The sequence below is a fragment of the Salmo salar genome, chromosome ssa19, assembly GCF_905237065.1.
Source record: "Salmo salar chromosome ssa19, Ssal_v3.1, whole genome shotgun sequence".
Lineage (NCBI taxonomy): Eukaryota > Metazoa > Chordata > Actinopteri > Salmoniformes > Salmonidae > Salmo > Salmo salar.
In genome coordinates, this window is record NC_059460.1 from 27,859,263 (window position 1) to 27,881,930 (window position 22,668).

A 22,668-nucleotide genomic window follows, 5' to 3' on the forward strand; every position below is an offset into this window, starting at 1 on the left:
ATTTGTTTAAGCAAGTCAGCCATATCAGCTGCAGTTTGTTTTTAAAAAAGGCAGTAAATGAGGCTGAATGAACTGTTTCGCTGCCAGACAAGGCTCTGCTGATAGCCAGCCAGGTGTAGCAGTGGTAAGGATTCACTCCATGGTGCTGAAAAGAAAGCTCTGCTGTTGGGAAAGCTTTATATAGGGCTAACTGTTTGTGGGTACCGTTTGTCACAGTTATAGTGCAATGAATGTATTATTTAATGTTGAATTGTGTTGTGTAATGGCTTTGCTGGCATGCATCAAAACATGGTAAAAATGTTTGCCCCACCAAGATGTATTTTTCTTTAGCTAATAAGTGATCCAGTGGCCTAATGGATAAGGCATCAGCCTCCGGAGCTGGGGATTGTGGGTTCAAGTCCCACCTGGGTCTGTTGAAAGCAGCTAAGCATTAGATCAAAAGTTCTTTCTAAGATCTGCTTGCATGAAATTGTTAGCTTTAATCACTATCAGTACTAAATTCCCAATTGCCTGATGCAAATAGTGAATTCCAAATGAAAGAGACATTAGTCAATAGTAGGAGACCAGAAAAGTGACAATTGTGACCCGTCTTCCAGATCATGACTAAACTGCCAGCCCTCTACTTCACAAAACTATCTGCTATTTATTGTCTAAGCAAATTAAGAGCACGTAAAACTGTTGTAAATCAAAGTTTTATAAGTCATAAATAAATAAAAACATCTTCAAAGTATTCCAATGACTCCAATAGATCTAGAGAATCAGTGCTGTGTGCGAGTCATGACTCCTTTTTTGTCAAATGTATTGTGACAAACATGATTGTGAAACTACACGTTATAATAAATGTTGATTTGAATGTTGATTTATATTTGTATGATGATAACAGTAGAATAGGTTTGTGTACTTGGAGCCTGCTGCTAGTGGCTGTTTTCTTTTAGCTTAGCTGTTAGTACATTGTTGTTGTTCTTGAGGCTGGCCAGTGAGAAAGCGTAGTCCTCTACTTTTCCAACACTCCACTTGGAACAGAAGAACATGGGCAGGCTGGAGTCTTTGCCCTCTTTGGGAAGGAAGACATTGAAATAGGACCTCTGTCTGGAAAAAAATAAATAATAAGATGTAGACTTGTATATAAAATATAATAAAATGCAAAAGACCCCAAAAGACATTGATTCTTTAATCCAGAGGAGTACATGTCTCCCCCCAAATTCTGAACTTACATTTTTGTCCCCCTTAGTTTTATCATTGGAATGTGATACAAAACGAGGCTACGGGGTGCTTTAGGACCATGCGGACACCTCCAAGCAGTCGGGTAGGCTGTTTGGAGTGTTTATCCAACTGGGGGGAAAAAATTATAATAATAGTTATGTCCCCCACACTTCAAAAAACAAAGTTGCACCCTTGCTTTATACTGTACAGTCATGGCCAAAAGTTTTGAGAATGACACAAATAGCAGGCAACAATAGTTGACAGAGGATGAACAATGATTCCAAGCACCACCCTCCTTTTGAAGCTTCCAGTCTGTTATTCAAACTCAATCAGCATGACAGAGTGATCTCCAGCCTTGTCCTCATCAACACTCACACCTGTGTTAATGAGAGAATCACTGACATGATGTCAGCTGGTCCTTCTGTGGCAGGGCTGAAATGCAGTGGAAATGTTTTTGGGGGGATTCAGCTCGTTTGCGTGGCAAAGAGGGACTTTGCAATTAATTGCAATTCATCTGATCACTCATCATAACATTCTGGAGTATATGCAAATTGCCATCATACAAACTGATGCAGCAGACTTTGTGAAAATGAATATTTGTGTCATTCTCAAAACTTTTAGCCACGACTGTATATAAGGTATTTTCAACACAATTGGCTGGAAAGCCTCAGTGTAGAATGACATACAGTATAAGTAGCTGCTGTTGTTAACAGCAAAGGAAAAAACAGCATGAGGTATTATCTTGTTGGGTCATTTCATTATATATCACAACCCCAATCTATGAACAACTCCATCACAGTTCATGTCTACACCCTCAGACACACTTGATGTGCCCCATATGGCACCCTATTACTATATAGTTCACAACTTTTGAACAGAGACCTTTTGGCCCTGGTCAAGGTCCAGCCAATCAGAATGAGTTTTTCCCTACAAAAGGTCTTTATTACAGACAGAAATACTCCTCAGTTTCATCAGCTGCCCGGTTGGTGGGTCTCACACGGTCCCGCAGGTGAAGAAGCTGGACGTGGAGGTCCTGGGATGGCGTGTTTACACATAGCGTGCGTATGTGAGGCCGGTTGGAAGTACTGCCAAATTCTCTAAAACGACATTGGAGGTGGCTTATGGTAGAGAAATGAACATTCAATTCTCTGGCCACAGCTCTGGTGGACATTCCTGCAGTCAGCAAAACAATCTTCTAGTTGCACTGTCCTTCAAAACTTGAGACATCTGTGGCTTTGTGTTGTGTGAAAAAGGGCATATTTTAGAGTGGCCTTTTATTGTCCCAAGCATAGATTGTACATCTCAATTGTCAGTAGAAAGCACATTTGTTTAAGCAAGTCAGCCATATCAGCTGCAGTTTGTTTTTAAAAAGGCAGTAAATGAGGCTGAATGAACTGTTTCGCTGCCAGACAAGGCTCTGCTGATAGCCAGCCAGGTGTAGCAGTGGTAAGGATTCACTCCATGGTGCTGAAAAGAAAGCTCTGCTGTTGGGAAAGCTGTGTATAGGGCCTAACTGTTTGTGGGTACCGTTTGTCACAGTTATAGTGCAATGAATGTATTATTTAATGTTGAATTGTGTTGTGTAATGGCTTTGCTGGCATGCATCAAAACTTTGTAAAAATGTTTGCCCCACCAAGATGTATTTTTCTCTAGTGAATAAGTGATCCAGTGGCCTAATGGATAAGGCATCAGCCGCTGGGGATTGTGGGTTCAAGTCCCACCTGGGTCTGTTGAAAGCAGCTGAGCATTAGATCAAAACTTCTTTCTAAGATCTGCTTGCATGAATTTGTTAGCTTTAATCACTATCAGGACTAAATTCCCAATTGCCTGATGCAAATAGTGAATTCCAAATGAAAGAGACATTAGTCAATAGTAGGAGACCAGAAAAGTGACAATTGTGACCCGTCTTCCAGATCATGACTAAACTGCCAGCCCTCTACTTCACAAAACAATCTGCTATTTATTCTCTAAGCAAATTAAGTGCACGTAAAACTGTTGTAAATCAAAGTTTTATAAGTAATAAATAAATAAAAACATCTTCAAAGTATTCCAATGACTCCAATAGATCTAGAGAATCAGTGCTGTGTGCGAGTCATGACTCCTTTTTTTGTCAAATGTATTGTGACAAACATGATTGTGAAACTACACGTTATAATAAATGTTGATTTGAATGTTGATTTATATTTGTATGATGATAACAGTAGAATAGGTTTGTGTACTTGGAGCCTGCTGCTAGTGGCTGTTTTCTTTTAGCTTAGCTGTTAGTACATTGTTGTTGTTCTTGAGGCTGGCCAGTGAGAAAGCGTAGTCCTCTACTTTTCCAACACTCCACTTGGAACAGAAGAACATGGGCAGGCTGGAGTCTTTGCCCTCTTTGGGAAGGAAGACATTGAAATAGGACCTCTGTCTGGAAAAAAATAAATAATAAGATGTAGACTTGTATATAAAATATAATAAAATGCAAAAGACCCCAAAAGACATTGATTCTTTAAACCAGATGAGTACATGTCTCCCCCCCAAATTCTGAAATTACATTTTTGTCCCCCTTAGTTTTATCATTGGAATGTGATACAAAACGAGGCTACGGGGTGCTTTAGGACCATGCAGACACCTCCAAGCAGTCGGGTAGGCTGTTTGGAGTGTTTATCCAACTGGGGGAAAAAAATTATAATAATAGTTATGTCCCCCCCACTTCGAAAAACAAAGTTGCACCATTGCTTTATACTGTACAGTCATGGCCAAAAGTTTTGAGAATGACACAAATAGCAGGCAACAATAGTTGACAGAGGATGAACAATGATTCCAAGAACCACCCTCCTTTTGAAGCTTACAGTCTGTTATTCAAACTCAATCAGCATGACAGAGTGATCTCCAGCCTTGTCCTCATCAACACTCACACCTGTGTTAATGAGAGAATCACTGACATGATGTCAGCTGGTCCTTCTGTGGCAGGGCTGAAATGCAGTGGAAATGTTTTTGGGGGGATTCAGCTCATTTGCGTGGCAAAGAGGGACTTTGCAATTAATTGCAATTCATCTGATCACTCTTCATAACATTCTGGAGTATATGCAAATTGCCATCATACAAACTGAGGCAGCAGACTTTGTGAAAATGAATATTTGTGTCATTCTCCAAACTTTTAGCCACGACTGTATATAAGGTATTTTCAACACAATTGGCTGGAAAGCCTCAGTGTAGAATGACATACAGTATAAGTAGCTGCTGTTGTTAACAGCAAAGGAAAAAACAGCATGAGGTATTATCTTGTTGGGTCATTTCATTATATATCACAACCCCAATCTATGAACAACTCCATCACAGTTCATGTCTACACCCTCAGACACACTTGATGTGCCCCATATGGCACCCTATTACTATATAGTTCAGAACTTTTGAACAGAGACCTTTTGGCCCTGGTCAAGGTCCAGCCAATCAGAATGAGTTTTTCCCTACAAAAGGTCTTTATTACAGACAGAAATACTCCTCAGTTTCATCAGCTGCCCGGTTGGTGGGTCTCACACGGTCCCGCAGGTGAAGAAGCTGGACGTGGAGGTCCTGGGATGGCGTGTTTACACATAGCGTGCGTATGTGAGGCCGGTTGGAAGTACTGCCAAATTCTCTAAAACGACATTGGAGGTGGCTTATGGTAGAGAAATGAACATTCAATTCTCTGGCCACAGCTCTGGTGGACATTCCTGCAGTCAGCAAAACAATCTTCTAGTTGCACTGTCCTTCAAAACTTGAGACATCTGTGGCTTTGTGTTGTGTGAAAAAGGGCATATTTTAGAGTGGCCTTTTATTGTCCCAAGCATAGATTGTACATCTCAATTGTCAGTAGAAAGCACATTTGTTTAAGCAAGTCAGCCATATCAGCTGCAGTTTGTTTTTAAAAAAGGCAGTAAATGAGGCTGAATGAACTGTTTCGCTGCCAGACAAGGCTCTGCTGATAGCCAGCCAGGTGTAGCAGTGGTAAGGATTCACTCCATGGTGCTGAAAAGAAAGCTCTGCTGTTGGGAAAGCTGTGTATAGGGCCTAACTGTTTGTGGGTACCGTTTGTCACAGTTATAGTGCAATGAATGTATTATTTAATGTTGAATTGTGTTGTGTAATGGCTTTGCTGGCATGCATCAAAACTTTGTAAAAATGTTTGCCCCACCAAGATGTATTTTTCTCTAGTGAATAAGTGATCCAGTGGCCTAATGGATAAGGCATCAGCCTCCGGAGCTGGGGATTGTGGGTTCAAGTCCCACCTGGGTCTGTTGAAAGCAGCTGAGCATTAGATCAAAACTTCTTTCTAAGATCTGCTTGCATGAATTTGTTAGCTTTAATCACTATCAGGACTAAATTCCCAATTGCCTGATGCAAATAGTGAATTCCAAATGAAAGAGACATTAGTCAATAGTAGGAGACCAGAAAAGTGACAATTGTGACCCGTCTTCCAGATCATGACTAAACTGCCAGCCCTCTACTTCACAAAACAATCTGCTATTTATTCTCTAAGCAAATTAAGTGCACGTAAAACTGTTGTAAATCAAAGTTTTATTAGTCATAAATAAATAAAAACATCTTCAAAGTATTCCAATGACTCCAATAGATCTAGAGAATCAGTGCTGTGTGCGAGTCATGACTCCTTTTTTTGTCAAATGTATTGTGACAAACATGATTGTGAAACTACACGTTATAATAAATGTTGATTTGAATGTTGATTTATATTTGATATGATAACAGTAGAATAGGTTTGTGTACTTGGAGCCTGCTGCTAGTGGCTGTTTTCTTTTAGCTTAGCTGTTAGTACATTGTTGTTGTTCTTGAGGCTGGCCAGTGAGAAAGCGTAGTCCTCTACTTTTCCAACACTCCACTTGGAACAGAAGAACATGGGCAGGCTGGAGTCTTTGCCCTCTTTGGGAAGGAAGACATTGAAATAGGACCTCTGTCTGGAAAAAAATAAATAATAAGATGTAGACTTGTATATAAAATATAATAAAATGCAAAAGACCCCAAAAGACATTGATTCTTTAAACCAGATGAGTACATGTCTCCCCCAAATTCTGAAATTACATTTTTGTCCCCCTTAGTTTTATCATTGGAATGTGATACAAAACGAGGCTACGGGGTGCTTTAGGACCATGCGGACACCTCCAAGCAGTCGGGTAGGCTGTTTGGAGTGTTTATCCAACTGGGGGAAAAAAATTATAATAATAGTTATGTCCCCCCCACTTCGAAAAAACAAAGTTGCACCCTTGCTTTATACTGTACAGTCATGGCCAAAAGTTTTGAGAATGACACAAATAGCAGGCAACAATAGTTGACAGAGGATGAACAATGATTCCAAGAACCACCCTCCTTTTGAAGCTTCCAGTCTGTTATTCAAACTCAATCAGCATGACAGAGTGATCTCCAGCCTTGTCCTCATCAACACTCACACCTGTGTTAATGAGAGAATCACTGACATGATGTCAGCTGGTCCTTCTGTGGCAGGGCTGAAATGCAGTGGAAATGTTTTGGGGGGATTCAGCTCATTTGCGTGGCAAAGAGGGACTTTGCAATTAATTGCAATTCATCTGATCACTCTTCATAACATTCTGGAGTATATGCAAATTGCCATCATACAAACTGAGGCAGCAGACTTTGTGAAAATGAATATTTGTGTCATTCTCAAAACTTTTAGCCACGACTGTATATAAGGTATTTTCAACACAATTGGCTGGAAAGCCTCAGTGTAGAATGACATACAGTATAAGTAGCTGCTGTTGTTAACAGCAAAGGAAAAAACAGCATGAGGTATTATCTTGTTGGGTCATTTCATTATATATCACAACCCCAATCTATGAACAACTCCATCACAGTTCATGTCTACACCCTCAGACACACTTGATGTGCCCCATATGGCACCCTATTACTATATAGTTCAGAACTTTTGAACAGAGAACTTTTGACCCTGGTCAAGGTCTAGCCAATCAGAATGAGTTTTTCCCTACAAAAGGTCTTTATTACAGACAGAAATACTCCTCAGTTTCATCAGCTGCCCGGTTGGTGGGTCTCACACGGTCCCGCAGGTGAAGAAGCTGGACGTGGAGGTCCTGGGATGGCGTGTTTACACATAGCGTGCGTATGTGAGGCCGGTTGGAAGTACTGCCAAATTCTCTAAAACGACATTGGAGGTGGCTTATGGTAGAGAAATGAACATTAAATTCTCTGGCCACAGCTCTGGTGGACATTCCTGCAGTCAGCAAAACAATCTTCTAGTTGCACTGTCCTTCAAAACTTGAGACATCTGTGGCTTTGTGTTGTGTGAAAAAGGGCATATTTTAGAGTGGCCTTTTATTGTCCCCAGCATAGATTGTACATCTCAATTGTCAGTAGAAAGCACATTTGTTTAAGCAAGTCAGCCATATCAGCTGCAGTTTGTTTTTAAAAAAGGCAGTAAATGAGGCTGAATGAACTGTTTCGCTGCCAGACAAGGCTCTGCTGATAGCCAGCCAGGTGTAGCAGTGGTAAGGATTCACTCCATGGTGCTGAAAAGAAAGCTCTGCTGTTGGGAAAGCTGTGTATAGGGCCTAACTGTTTGTGGGTACCGTTTGTCACAGTTATAGTGCAATGAATGTATTATTTAATGTTGAATTGTGTTGTGTAATGGCTTTGCTGGCATGCATCAAAACTTTGTAAAAATGTTTGCCCCACCAAGATGTATTTTTCTCTAGTGAATAAGTGGTCCAGTGGCCTAATGGATAAGGCATCAGCCTCCGGAGCTGGGGATTGTGGGTTCAAGTCCCACCTGGGTCTGTTGAAAGCAGCTGAGCATTAGATCAAAAGTTCTTTCTAAGATCTGCTTGCATGAATTTGTTAGCTTTAATCACTATCAGTACTAAATTCCCAATTGCCTGATGAAAATAGTGAATTCCAAATGAAAGAGACATTAGTCAATAGTAGGAGACCAGAAAAGTGACAATTGTGACCCGTCTTCCAGATCATGACTAAACTGCCAGCCCTCTACTTCACAAAACAATCTGCTATTTATTGTCTAAGCAAATTAAGAGCACGTAAAACTGTTGTAAATCAAAGTTTTAAAAGTAATAAATAAATAAAAACATCTTCAAAGTATTCCAATGACTCCAATAGATCTAGAGAATCAGTGCTGTGTGCGAGTCATGACTCCTTTTTTTTGTCAAATGTATTGTGACAAACATGATTGTGAAACTACACGTTATAATAAATGTTGATTTGAATGTTGATTTATATTTGATATGATAACAGTAGAATAGGTTTGTGTACTTGGAGCCTGCTGCTAGTGGCTGTTTTCTTTTAGCTTAGCTGTTAGTACATTGTTGTTGTTCTTGAGGCTGGCCAGTGAGAAAGCGTAGTCCTCTACTTTTCCAACACTCCACTTGGAACAGAAGAACATGGGCAGGCTGGAGTCTTTGCCCTCTTTGGGAAGGAAGACATTGAAATAGGACCTCTGTCTGGAAAAAAATAAATAATAAGATGTAGACTTGTATATAAAATATAATAAAATGCAAAAGACCCCAAAAGACATTGATTCTTTAAACCAGATGAGTACATGTCTCCCCCCAAATTCTGAAATTACATTTTTGTCCCCCTTAGTTTTATCATTGGAATGTGATACAAAACGAGGCTACGGGGTGCTTTAGGACCATGCGGACACCTCCAAGCAGTCGGGTAGGCTGTTTGGAGTGTTTATCCAACTGGGGGAAAAAAATTATAATAATAGTTATGTCCCCCCACTTCGAAAAACAAAGTTGCACCCTTGCTTTATACTGTACAGTCATGGCCAAAAGTTTTGAGAATGACACAAATAGCAGGCAACAATAGTTGACAGAGGATGAACAATATTTCCAAGAACCACCCTCCTTTTGAAACTTCCAGTCTGTTATTCAAACTCAATCAGCATGACAGAGTGATCTCCAGCCTTGTCCTCATCAACACTCACACCTGTGTTAATGAGAGAATCACTGACATGATGTCAGCTGGTCCTTCTGTGGCAGGGCTGAAATGCAGTGGAAATGTTTTTGGGGGGATTCAGCTCATTTGCGTGGCAAAGAGGGACTTTGCAATTAATTGCAATTCATCTGATCACTCTTCATAACATTCTGGAGTATATGCAAATTGCCATCATACAAACTGAGGCAGCAGACTTTGTGAAAATGAATATTTGTGTCATTCTCAAAACTTTTAGCCACGACTGTATATAAGGTATTTTCAACACAATTGGCTGGAAAGCCTCAGTGTAGAATGACATACAGTATAAGTAGCTGCTGTTGTTAACAGCAAAGGAAAAAACAGCATGAGGTATTATCTTGTTGGGTCATTTCATTATATATCACAACCCCAATCTATGAACAACTCCATCACAGTTCATGTCTACACCCTCAGACACACTTGATGTGCCCCATATGGCACCCTATTACTATATAGTTCAGAACTTTTGAACAGAGACCTTTTGGCCCTGGTCAAGGTCCAGCCAATCAGAATGAGTTTTTCCCTACAAAAGGTCTTTATTACAGACAGAAATACTCCTCAGTTTCATCAGCTGCCCGGTTGGTGGGTCTCACACGGTCCCGCAGGTGAAGAAGCTGGACGTGGAGGTCCTGGGATGGCGTGTTTACACATAGGTTGCGTATGTGAGGCCGGTTGGAAGTACTGCCAAATTCTCTAAAACGACATTGGAGGTGGCTTATGGTAGAGAAATGAACATTCAATTCTCTGGCCACAGCTCTGATGGACATTCCTGCAGTCAGCAAAACAATCTGCACTGTCCTTCAAAACTTGAGACATCTGTGGCTTTGTGTTGTGTTAAAAGGGCATATTTTAGAGTGGCCTTTTATTGTCCCAAGCATAGATTGTACATCTCAATTGTCAGTAGAAAGCACATTTGTTTAAGCAAGTCAGCCATATCAGCTGCAGTTTGTTTTTAAAAAGGCAGTAAATGAGGCTGAATGAACTGTTTCGCTGCCAGACAAGGCTCTGCTGATAGCCAGCCAGGTGTAGCAGTGGTAAGGATTCACTCCATGGTGCTGAAAAGAAAGCTCTGCTGTTGGGAAAGCTTTATATAGGGCCTAACTGTTTGTGGGTACCGTTTGTCACAGTTATAGTGCAATGAATGTATTATTTAATGTTGAATTGTGTTGTGTAATGGCTTTGCTGGCATGCATCAAAACTTTGTAAAAATGTTTGCCCCACCAAGATGTATTTTTCTCTAGAGAATAAGTGATCCAGTGGCCTAATGGATAAGGCATCAGCCTCCGGAGCTGGGGATTGTGGGTTCAAGTCCCACCTGGGTCTGTTGAAAGCAGCTGAGCATTAGATCAAAAGTTCTTTCTAAGATCTGCTTGCATGAATTTGTTAGCTTTAATCACTATCAGTACTAAATTCCCAATTGCCTGATGCAAATAGTGAATTCCAAATGAAAGAGACATTAGTCAATAGTAGGAGACCAGAAAAGTGACAATTGTGACCCGTCTTCCAGATCATGACTAAACTGCCAGCCCTCTACTTCACAAAACAATCTGCTATTTATTGTCTAAGCAAATTAAGAGCACGTAAAACTGTTGTAAATCAAAGTTTTATAAGTCATAAATAAATAAAAACATCTTCAAAGTATTCCAATGACTCCAATAGATCTAGAGAATCAGTGCTGTGTGCGAGTCATGACTCCTTTTTTTGTCAAATGTATTGTGACAAACATGATTGTGAAACTACACGTTATAATAAATGTTGATTTGAATGTTGATTTATATTTGTATGATGATAACAGTAGAATAGGTTTGTGTACTTGGAGCCTGCTGCTAGTGGCTGTTTTCTTTTAGCTTAGCTGTTAGTACATTGTTGTTGTTCTTGAGGCTGGCCAGTGAGAAAGCGTAGTCCTCTACTTTTCCAACACTCCACTTGGAACAGAAGAACATGGGCAGGCTGGAGTCTTTGCCCTCTTTGGGAAGGAAGACATTGAAATAGGACCTCTGTCTGGAAAAAAATAAATAATAAGATGTAGACTTGTATATAAAATATAATAAAATGCAAAAGACCCCAAAAGACATTGATTCTTTAAACCAGATGAGTACATGTCTCCCCCCAAATTCTGAAATTACATTTTTGTCCCCCTTAGTTTTATCATTGGAATGTGATACAAAACGAGGCTACGGGGTGCTTTAGGACCATGCGGACACCTCCAAGCAGTCGGGTAGGCTGTTTGGAGTGTTTATCCAACTGGGGGAAAAAAATTATAATAATAGTTATGTCCCCCCACTTCGAAAAACAAAGTTGCACCCTTGCTTTATACTGTACAGTCATGGGCAAAAGTTTTGAGAATGACACAAATAGCAGGCAACAATAGTTGACAGAGGATGAACAATGATTCCAAGAACCACCCTCCTTTTGAAGCTTCCAGTCTGTTATTCAAACTCAATCAGCATGACAGAGTGATCTCCAGCCTTGTCCTCATCAACACTCACACCTGTGTTAATGAGAGAATCACTGACATGATGTCAGCTGGTCCTTCTGTGGCAGGGCTGAAATGCAGTGGAAATGTTTTTGGGGGGATTCAGCTCATTTGCGTGGCAAAGAGGGACTTTGCAATTAATTGCAATTCATCTGATCACTCTTCATAACATTCTGGAGTATATGCAAATTGCCATCATACAAACTGAGGCAGCAGACTTTGTGAAAATGAATATTTGTGTCATTCTCAAAACTTTTAGCCACGACTGTATATAAGGTATTTTCAACACAATTGGCTGGAAAGCCTCAGTGTAGAATGACATACAGTATAAGTAGCTGCTGTTGTTAACAGCAAAGGAAAAAACAGCATGAGGTATTATCTTGTTGGGTCATTTCATTATATATCACAACCCCAATCTATGAACAACTCCATCACAGTTCATGTCTACACCCTCAGACACACTTGATGTGCCCCATATGGCACCCTATTACTATATAGTTCACAACTTTTGAACAGAGACCTTTTGGCCCTGGTCAAGGTCCAGCCAATCAGAATGAGTTTTTCCCTACAAAAGGTCTTTATTACAGACAGAAATACTCCTCAGTTTCATCAGCTGCCCGGTTGGTGGGTCTCACACGGTCCCGCAGGTGAAGAAGCTGGACGTGGAGGTCCTGGGATGGCGTGTTTACACATAGCGTGCGTATGTGAGGCCGGTTGGAAGTACTGCCAAATTCTCTAAAACGACATTGGAGGTGGCTTATGGTAGAGAAATGAACATTCAATTCTCTGGCCACAGCTCTGGTGGACATTCCTGCAGTCAGCAAAACAATCTTCTAGTTGCACTGTCCTTCAAAACTTGAGACATCTGTGGCTTTGTGTTGTGTGAAAAAGGGCATATTTTAGAGTGGCCTTTTATTGTCCCAAGCATAGATTGTATATCTCAATTGTCAGTAGAAAGAGGTCCTGGGATGGCGTGTTTACACATAGCGTGCGTATGTGAGGCCGGTTGGAAGTACTGCCAAATTCTCTAAAACGACATTGGAGGTGGCTTATGGTAGAGAAATGAACATTCAATTCTCTGGCCACAGCTCTGGTGGACATTCCTGCAGTCAGCAAAACAATCTGCACTGTCCTTCAAAACTTGAGACATCTGTGGCTTTGTGTTGTGTGAAAAAGGGCATATTTTAGAGTGGCCTTTTATTGTCCCAAGCATAGATTGTACATCTCAATTGTCAGTAGAAAGCACATTTGTTTAAGCAAGTCAGCCATATCAGCTGCAGTTTGTTTTTAGAGTGGCCTTTTAATGTCCCAAGCATAGATTGTATATCTCAATTGTCAGTAGAAAGCACATTTGTTTAAGCAAGTCAGCCATATCAGCTGCAGTTTGTTTTTAAAAAAGGCAGTAAATGAGGCTGAATGAACTGTTTCGCTGCCAGACAAGGCTCTGCTGATAGCCAGCCAGGTGTAGCAGTGGTAAGGATTCACTCCATGGTGCTGAAAAGAAAGCTCTGCTGTTGGGAAAGCTGTGTATAGGGCCTAACTGTTTGTGGGTACCGTTTGTCACAGTTATAGTGCAATGAATGTATTATTTAATGTTGAATTGTGTTGTGTAATGGCTTTGCTGGCATGCATCAAAACTTTGTAAAAATGTTTGCCCCACCAAGATGTATTTTTCTCTAGTGAATAAGTGATCCAGTGGCCTAATGGATAAGGCATCAGCCTCCGGAGCTGGGGATTGTGGGTTCAAGTCCCACCTGGGTCTGTTGAAAGCAGCTGAGCATTAGATCAAAAGTTCTTTCTAAGATCTGCTTGCATGAATTTGTTAGCTTTAATCACTATCAGTACTAAATTCCCAATTGCCTGATGAAAATAGTGAATTCCAAATGAAAGAGACATTAGTCAATAGTAGGAGACCAGAAAAGTGACAATTGTGACCCGTCTTCCAGATCATGACTAAACTGCCAGCCCTCTACTTCACAAAACAATCTGCTATTTATTCTCTAAGCAAATTAAGTGCACGTAAAACTGTTGTAAATCAAAGTTTTATTAGTCATAAATAAATAAAAACATCTTCAAAGTATTCCAATGACTCCAATAGATCTAGAGAATCAGTGCTGTGTGCGAGTCATGACTCCTTTTTTTGTCAAATGTATTGTGACAAACATGATTGTGAAACTACACGTTATAATAAATGTTGATTTGAATGTTGATTTATATTTGTATGATAACAGTAGAATAGGTTTGTGTACTTGGAGCCTGCTGCTAGTGGCTGTTTTCTTTTAGCTTAGCTGTTAGTACATTGTTGTTGTTCTTGAGGCTGGCCAGTGAGAAAGCGTAGTCCTCTACTTTTCCAACACTCCACTTGGAACAGAAGAACATGGGCAGGCTGGAGTCTTTGCCCTCTTTGGGAAGGAAGACATTGAAATAGGACCTCTGTCTGGAAAAAAATAAATAATAAGATGTAGACTTGTATATAAAATATAATAAAATGCAAAAGACCCCAAAAGACATTGATTCTTTAAACCAGATGAGTACATGTCTCCCCCAAATTCTGAAATGACATTTTTGTCCCCCTTAGTTTTATCATTGGAATGTGATACAAAACGAGGCTACGGGGTGCTTTAGGACCATGCGGACACCTCCAAGCAGTCGGGTAGGCTGTTTGGAGTGTTTATCCAACTGGGGGAAAAAAATTATAATAATAGTTATGTCCCCCCCACTTTGAAAAACAAAGTTGCACCCTTGCTTTATACTGTACAGTCATGGCCAAAAGTTTTGAGAATGACACAAATAGGAGGCAACAATAGTTGACAGAGGATGAACAATGATTCCAAGAACCACCCTCCTTTTGAAGCTTCCAGTCTGTTATTCAAACTCAATCAGCATGACAGAGTGATCTCCAGCCTTGTCCTCATCAACACTCACACCTGTGTTAATGAGAGAATCACTGACATGATGTCAGCTGGTCCTTCTGTGGCAGGGCTGAAATGCAGTGGAAATGTTTTTGGGGGGATTCAGCTCATTTGCGTGGCAAAGAGGGACTTTGCAATTAATTGCAATTCATCTGATCACTCTTCATAACATTCTGGAGTATATGCAAATTGCCATCATACAAACTGAGGCAGCAGACTTTGTGAAAATGAATATTTGTGTCATTCTCAAAACTTTTGGCCACGACTGTATATAAGGTATTTTCAACACAATTGGCTGGAAAGCCTCAGTGTAGAATGACATACAGTATAAGTAGCTGCTGTTGTTAACAGCAAAGGAAAAAACAGCATGAGGTATTATCTTGTTGGGTCATTTCATTATATATCACAACCCCAATCTATGAACAACTCCATCACAGTTCATGTCTACACCCTCAGACACACTTGATGTGCCCCATATGGCACCCTATTACTATATAGTTCACAACTTTTGAACAGAGACCTTTTGGCCCTGGTCAAGGTCCAGCCAATCAGAATGAGTTTTTCCCTACAAAAGGTCTTTATTACAGACAGAAATACTCCTCAGTTTCATCAGCTGCCCGGTTGGTGGGTCTCACACGGTCCCGCAGGTGAAGAAGCTGGACGTGGAGGTCCTGGGATGGCGTGTTTACACATAGCGTGCGTATGTGAGGCCGGTTGGAAGTACTGCCAAATTCTCTAAAACGACATTGGAGGTGGCTTATGGTAGAGAAATGAACATTCAATTCTCTGGCCACAGCTCTGGTGGACATTCCTGCAGTCAGCAAAACAATCTTCTAGTTGCACTGTCCTTCAAAACTTGAGACATCTGTGGCTTTGTGTTGTGTGAAAAAGGGCATATTTTAGAGTGGCCTTTTATTGTCCCAAGCATAGATTGTATATCTCAATTGTCAGTAGAAAGCACATTTGTTTAAGCAAGTCAGCCATATCAGCTGCAGTTTGTTTTTAAAAAGGCAGTAAATGAGGCTGAATGAACTGTTTCGCTGCCAGACAAGGCTCTGCTGATAGCCAGCCAGGTGTAGCAGTGGTAAGGATTCACTCCATGGTGCTGAAAAGAAAGCTCTGCTGTTGGGAAAGCTGTGTATAGGGCCTAACTGTTTGTGGGTACCGTTTGTCACAGTTATAGTGCAATGAATGTATTATTTAATGTTGAATTGTGTTGTGTAATGGCTTTGCTGGCATGCATCAAAACTTTGTAAAAATGTTTGCCCCACCAAGATGTATTTTTCTCTAGTGAATAAGTGATCCAGTGGCCTAATGGATAAGGCATCAGCCTCCGGAGCTGGGGATTGTGGGTTCAAGTCCCACCTGGGTCTGTTGAAAGCAGCTGAGCATTAGATCAAAAGTTCTTTCTAAGATCTGCTTGCATGAATTTGTTAGCTTTAATCACTATCAGTACTAAATTCCCAATTGCCTGATGCAAATAGTGAATTCCAAATGAAAGAGACATTAGTCAATAGTAGGAGACCAGAAAAGTGACAATTGTGACCCGTCTTCCAGATCATGACTAAACTGCCAGCCCTCTACTTCACAAAACAATCTGCTATTTATTCTCTAAGCAAATTAAGTGCACGTAAAACTGTTGTAAATCAAAGTTTTATAAGTCATAAATAAATAAAAACATCTTCAAAGTATTCCAATGACTCCAATAGATCTAGAGAATCAGTGCTGTGTGCGAGTCATGACTCCTTTTTTTGTCAAATGTATTGTGACAAACATGATTGTGAAACTACACGTTATAATAAATGTTGATTTGAATGTTGATTTATATTTGTATGATAACAGTAGAATAGGTTTGTGTACTTGGAGCCTGCTGCTAGTGGCTGTTTTCTTTTAGCTTAGCTGTTAGTACATTGTTGTTGTTCTTGAGGCTGGCCAGTGAGAAAGCGTAGTCCTCTACTTTTCCAACACTCCACTTGGAACAGAAGAACATGGGCAGGCTGGAGTCTTTGCCCTCTTTGGGAAGGAAGACATTGAAATAGGACCTCTGTCTGGAAAAAAATAAATAATAAGATGTAGACTTGTATATAAAATATAATAAAATGCAAAAGACCCCAAAAGACATTGATTCTTTAAACCAGATGAGTACATGTCTCCCCCCAAATTCTGAAATTACATTTTTGTCCCCCTTAGTTTTATCATTGGAATGTGATACAAAACGAGGCTACGGGGTGCTTTAGGACCATGCGGACACCTCCAAGCAGTCGGGTAGGCTGTTTGGAGTGTTTATCCAACTGGGGGAAAAAAATTATAATAATAGTTATGTCCCCCCCACTTCGAAAAACAAAGTTGCACCCTTGCTTTATACTGTACAGTCATGGCCAAAAGTTTTGAGAATGACACAAATAGCAGGCAACAATAGCTGACAGAGGATGAACAATGATTCCAAAAACCACCCTCCTTTTGAAGCTTCCAGTCTGTTATTCAAACTCAATCAGCATGACAGAGTGATCTCCAGCCTTGTCCTCATCAACACTCACACCTGTGTTAATGAGAGAATCACTGACATGATGTCAGCTGGTCCTTCTGTGGCAGGGCTGAAATGCAGTGGAAATGTTTTTGGGGGGATTCAGCTCATTTGCGTGGCAAAGAGGGACTTTGCAATTAATTGCAATTCATCTGATCACTCTTCATAACATTCTGGAGTATATGCAAATTGCCATCATACAAACTGAGGCAGCAGACTTTGTGAAAATGAATATTTGTGTCATTCTCAAAACTTTTAGCCACGACTGTATATAAGGTATTTTCAACACAATTGGCTGGAAAGCCTCAGTGTAGAATGACATACAGTATAAGTAGCTGCTGTTGTTAACAGCAAAGGAAAAAACAGCATGAGGTATTATCTTGTTGGGTCATTTCATTATATATCACAACCCCAATCTATGAACAACTCCATCACAGTTCATGTCTACACCCTCAGACACACTTGATGTGCCCCATATGGCACCCTATTACTATATAGTTCACAACTTTTGAACAGAGACCTTTTGGCCCTGGTCAAGGTCCAGCCAATCAGAATGAGTTTTTCCCTACAAAAGGTCTTTATTACAGACAGAAATACTCCTCAGTTTCATCAGCTGCCCGGTTGGTGGGTCTCACACGGTCCCGCAGGTGAAGAAGCTGGACGTGGAGGTCCTGGGATGGCGTGTTTACACATAGCGTGCGTATGTGAGGCCGGTTGGAAGTACTGCCAAATTCTCTAAAACGACATTGGAGGTGGCTTATGGTAGAGAAATGAACATTAAATTCTCTGGCCACAGCTCTGGTGGACATTCCTGCAGTCAGCAAAACAATCTTCTAGTTGCACTGTCCTTCAAAACTTGAGACATCTGTGGCTTTGTGTTGTGTGAAAAAGGGCATATTTTAGAGTGGCCTTTTATTGTCCCAAGCATAGATTGTACATCTCAATTGTCAGTAGAAAGCACATTTGTTTAAGCAAGTCAGCCATATCAGCTGCAGTTTGTTTTTAAAAAGGCAGTAAATGAGGCTGAATGAACTGTTTCGCTGCCAGACAAGGCTCTGCTGATAGCCAGCCAGGTGTAGCAGTGGTAAGGATTCACTCCATGGTGCTGAAAAGAAAGCTCTGCTGTTGGGAAAGCTGTGTATAGGGCCTAACTGTTTGTGGGTACCGTTTGTCACAGTTATAGTGCAATGAATGTATTATTTAATGTTGAATTGTGTTGTGTAATGGCTTTGCTGGCATGCATCAAAACTTTGTAAAAATGTTTGCCCCACCAAGATGTATTTTTCTCTAGTGAATAAGTGATCCAGTGGCCTAATGGATAAGGCATCAGCCTCCGGAGCTGGGGATTGTGGGTTCAAGTCCCACCTGGGTCTGTTGAAAGCAGCTGAGCATTAGATCAAAAGTTCTTTCTAAGATCTGCTTGCATGAATTTGTTAGCTTTAATCACTATCAGTACTAAATTCCCAATTGCCTGATGAAAATAGTGAATTCCAAATGAAAGAGACATTAGTCAATAGTAGGAGACCAGAAAAGTGACAATTGTGACCCGTCTTCCAGATCATGACTAAACTGCCAGCCCTCTACTTCACAAAACAATCTGCTATTTATTGTCTAAGCAAATTAAGAGCACGTAAAACTGTTGTAAATCAAAGTTTTATAAGTCATAAATAAATAAAAACATCTTCAAAGTATTCCAATGACTCCAATAGATCTAGAGAATCAGTGCTGTGTGCGAGTCATGACTCCTTTTTTGTCAAATGTATTGTGACAAACATGATTGTGAAACTACACGTTATAATAAATGTTGATTTGAATGTTGATTTATATTTGTATGATAACAGTAGAATAGGTTTGTGTACTTGGAGCCTGCTGCTAGTGGCTGTTTTCTTTTAGCTTAGCTGTTAGTACATTGTTGTTGTTCTTGAGGCTGGCCAGTGAGAAAGCGTAGTCCTCTACTTTTCCAACACTCCACTTGGAACAGAAGAACATGGGCAGGCTGGAGTCTTTGCCCTCTTTGGGAAGGAAGACATTGAAATAGGACCTCTGTCTGGAAAAAAATAAATAATAAGATGTAGACTTGTATATAAAATATAATAAAATGCAAAAGACCCCAAAAGACATTGATTCTTTAAACCAGATGAGTACATGTCTCCCCCCAAATTCTGAAATTACATTTTTGTCCCCCTTAGTTTTATCATTGGAATGTGATACAAAACGAGGCTACGGGGTGCTTTAGGACCATGCGGACACCTCCAAGCAGTCGGGTAGGCTGTTTGGAGTGTTTATCCAACTGGGGGAAAAAAATTATAATAATAGTTATGTCCCCCCCACTTCGAAAAACAAAGTTGCACCCTTGCTTTATACTGTACAGTCATGGCCAAAAGTTTTGAGAATGACACAAATAGCAGGCAACAATAGTTGACAGAGGATGAACAATGATTCCAAGAACCACCCTCCTTTTGAAGCTTCCAGTCTGTTATTCAAACTCAATCAGCATGACAGAGTGATCTCCAGCCTTGTCCTCATCAACACTCACACCTGTGTTAATGAGAGAATCACTGACATGATGTCAGCTGGTCCTTCTGTGGCAGGGCTGAAATGCAGTGGAAATGTTTTGGGGGGGATTCAGCTCATTTGCGTGGCAAAGAGGGACTTTGCAATTAATTGCAATTCATCTGATCACTCTTCATAACATTCTGGAGTATATGCAAATTGCCATCATACAAACTGAGGCAGCAGACTTTGTGAAAATGAATATTTGTGTCATTCTCAAAACTTTTAGCCACGACTGTATATAAGGTATTTTCAACACAATTGGCTGGAAAGCCTCAGTGTAGAATGACATACAGTATAAGTAGCTGCTGTTGTTAACAGCAAAGGAAAAAACAGCATGAGGTATTATCTTGTTGGGTCATTTCATTATATATCACAACCCCAATCTATGAACAACTCCATCACAGTTCATGTCTACACCCTCAGACACACTTGATGTGCCCCATATGGCACCCTATTACTATATAGTTCACAACTTTTGAACAGAGACCTTTTGGCCCTGGTCAAGGTCCAGCCAATCAGAATGAGTTTTTCCCTACAAAAGGTCTTTATTACAGACAGAAATACTCCTCAGTTTCATCAGCTGCCCGGTTGGTGGGTCTCACACGGTCCCGCAGGTGAAGAAGCTGGACGTGGAGGTCCTGGGATGGCGTGTTTACACATAGCGTGCGTATGTGAGGCCGGTTGGAAGTACTGCCAAATTCTCTAAAACGACATTGGAGGTGGCTTATGGTAGAGAAATGAACATTCAATTCTCTGGCCACAGCTCTGGTGGACATTCCTGCAGTCAGCAAAACAATCTAGTTGCACTGTCCTTCAAAACTTGAGACATCTGTGGCTTTGTGTTGTGTGAAAAAGGGCATATTTTAGAGTGGCCTTTTATTGTCCCAAGCATAGATTGTACATCTCAATTGTCAGTAGAAAGCACATTTGTTTAAGCAAGTCAGCCATATCAGCTGCAGTTTGTTTTTAAAAAAGGCAGTAAATGAGGCTGAATGAACTGTTTCGCTGCCAGACAAGGCTCTGCTGATAGCCAGCCAGGTGTAGCAGTGGTAAGGATTCACTCCATGGTGCTGAAAAGAAAGCTCTGCTGTTGGGAAAGCTGTGTATAGGGCCTAACTGTTTGTGGGTACCGTTTGTCACAGTTATAGTGCAATGAATGTATTATTTAATGTTGAATTGTGTTGTGTAATGGCTTTGCTGGCATGCATCAAAACTTTGTAAAAATGTTTGCCCCACCAAGATGTATTTTTCTCTAGTGAATAAGTGATCCAGTGGCCTAATGGATAAGGCATCAGCCTCCGGAGCTGGGGATTGTGGGTTCAAGTCCCACCTGGGTCTGTTGAAAGCAGCTGAGCATTAGATCAAAAGTTCTTTCTAAGATCTGCTTGCATGAATTTGTTAGCTTTAATCACTATCAGTACTAAATTCCCAATTGCCTGATGCAAATAGTGAATTCCAAATGAAAGAGACATTAGTCAATAGTAGGAGACCAGAAAAGTGACAATTGTGACCCGTCTTCCAGATCATGACTAAACTGCCAGCCCTCTACTTCACAAAACAATCTGCTATTTATTGTCTAAGCAAATTAAGAGCACGTAAAACTGTTGTAAATCAAAGTTTTATAAGTCATAAATAAATAAAAACATCTTCAAAGTATTCCAATGACTCCAATAGATCTAGAGAATCAGTGCTGTGTGCGAGTCATGACTCCTTTTTTGTCAAATGTATTGTGACAAACATGATTGTGAAACTACACGTTATAATAAATGTTGATTTGAATGTTGATTTATATTTGTATGATAACAGTAGAATAGGTTTGTGTACTTGGAGCCTGCTGCTAGTGGCTGTTTTCTTTTAGCTTAGCTGTTAGTACATTGTTGTTGTTCTTGAGGCTGGCCAGTGAGAAAGCGTAGTCCTCTACTTTTCCAACACTCCACTTGGAACAGAAGAACATGGGCAGGCTGGAGTCTTTGCCCTCTTTGGGAAGGAAGACATTGAAATAGGACCTCTGTCTGGAAAAAAATAAATAATAAGATGTAGACTTGTATATAAAATATAATAAAATGCAAAAGACCCCAAAAGACATTGATTCTTTAAACCAGATGAGTACATGTCTCCCCCCAAATTCTGAAATTACATTTTTGTCCCCCTTAGTTTTATCATTGGAATGTGATACAAAACGAGGCTACGGGGTGCTTTAGGACCATGCGGACACCTCCAAGCAGTCGGGTAGGCTGTTTGGAGTGTTTATCCAACTGGGGGAAAAAAATTATAATAATAGTTATGTCCCCCCCACTTCGAAAAACAAAGTTGCACCCTTGCTTTATACTGTACAGTCATGGCCAAAAGTTTTGAGAATGACACAAATAGCAGGCAACAATAGTTGACAGAGGATGAACAATGATTCCAAGAACCACCCTCCTTTTGAAGCTTCCAGTCTGTTATTCAAACTCAATCAGCATGACAGAGTGATCTCCAGCCTTGTCCTCATCAACACTCACACCTGTGTTAATGAGAGAATCACTGACATGATGTCAGCTGGTCCTTCTGTGGCAGGGCTGAAATGCAGTGGAAATGTTTTTGGGGGGATTCAGCTCATTTGCGTGGCAAAGAGGGACTTTGCAATTAATTGCAATTCATCTGATCACTCTTCATAACATTCTGGAGTATATGCAAATTGCCATCATACAAACTGAGGCAGCAGACTTTGTGAAAATGAATATTTGTGTCATTCTCAAAACTTTTAGCCACGACTGTATATAAGGTATTTTCAACACAATTGGCTGGAAAGCCTCAGTGTAGAATGACATACAGTATAAGTAGCTGCTGTTGTTAACAGCAAAGGAAAAAACAGCATGAGGTATTATCTTGTTGGGTCATTTCATTATATATCACAACCCCAATCTATGAACAACTCCATCACAGTTCATGTCTACACCCTCAGACACACTTGATGTGCCCCATATGGCACCCTATTACTATATAGTTCACAACTTTTGAACAGAGACCTTTTGGCCCTG

The 22,668-nt window shown here is 40.5% G+C and overlaps 8 non-coding genes across 8 annotated transcripts; all 8 read left to right on the top strand.

Annotated features, from left to right (window-relative positions):
* The first annotated feature begins 339 nt into the window (after positions 1 to 339).
* On the top strand, positions 340 to 412 carry trnar-ccg (transfer RNA arginine (anticodon CCG)). The gene has a single exon. It is a non-coding gene; the product is annotated as a tRNA-Arg (tRNA).
* A 4,976-nt stretch (positions 413 to 5,388) lies between these two features.
* trnar-ccg (transfer RNA arginine (anticodon CCG)) lies at positions 5,389 to 5,461 on the top strand. Its single transcript has one exon. It is a non-coding gene; the product is annotated as a tRNA-Arg (tRNA).
* A 2,452-nt stretch (positions 5,462 to 7,913) lies between these two features.
* On the top strand, positions 7,914 to 7,986 carry trnar-ccg (transfer RNA arginine (anticodon CCG)). Its single transcript has one exon. It is a non-coding gene; the product is annotated as a tRNA-Arg (tRNA).
* Positions 7,987 to 10,430: 2,444 nt separating this feature from the next.
* Positions 10,431 to 10,503, top strand: trnar-ccg (transfer RNA arginine (anticodon CCG)). Its single transcript has one exon. It is a non-coding gene; the product is annotated as a tRNA-Arg (tRNA).
* A 2,842-nt stretch (positions 10,504 to 13,345) lies between these two features.
* On the top strand, positions 13,346 to 13,418 carry trnar-ccg (transfer RNA arginine (anticodon CCG)). The gene has a single exon. It is a non-coding gene; the product is annotated as a tRNA-Arg (tRNA).
* Positions 13,419 to 15,868: 2,450 nt separating this feature from the next.
* trnar-ccg (transfer RNA arginine (anticodon CCG)) lies at positions 15,869 to 15,941 on the top strand. Its single transcript has one exon. It is a non-coding gene; the product is annotated as a tRNA-Arg (tRNA).
* A 2,451-nt stretch (positions 15,942 to 18,392) lies between these two features.
* Positions 18,393 to 18,465, top strand: trnar-ccg (transfer RNA arginine (anticodon CCG)). The gene has a single exon. It is a non-coding gene; the product is annotated as a tRNA-Arg (tRNA).
* A 2,448-nt stretch (positions 18,466 to 20,913) lies between these two features.
* Positions 20,914 to 20,986, top strand: trnar-ccg (transfer RNA arginine (anticodon CCG)). Its single transcript has one exon. It is a non-coding gene; the product is annotated as a tRNA-Arg (tRNA).
* Positions 20,987 to 22,668: the final 1,682 nt, after the last annotated feature.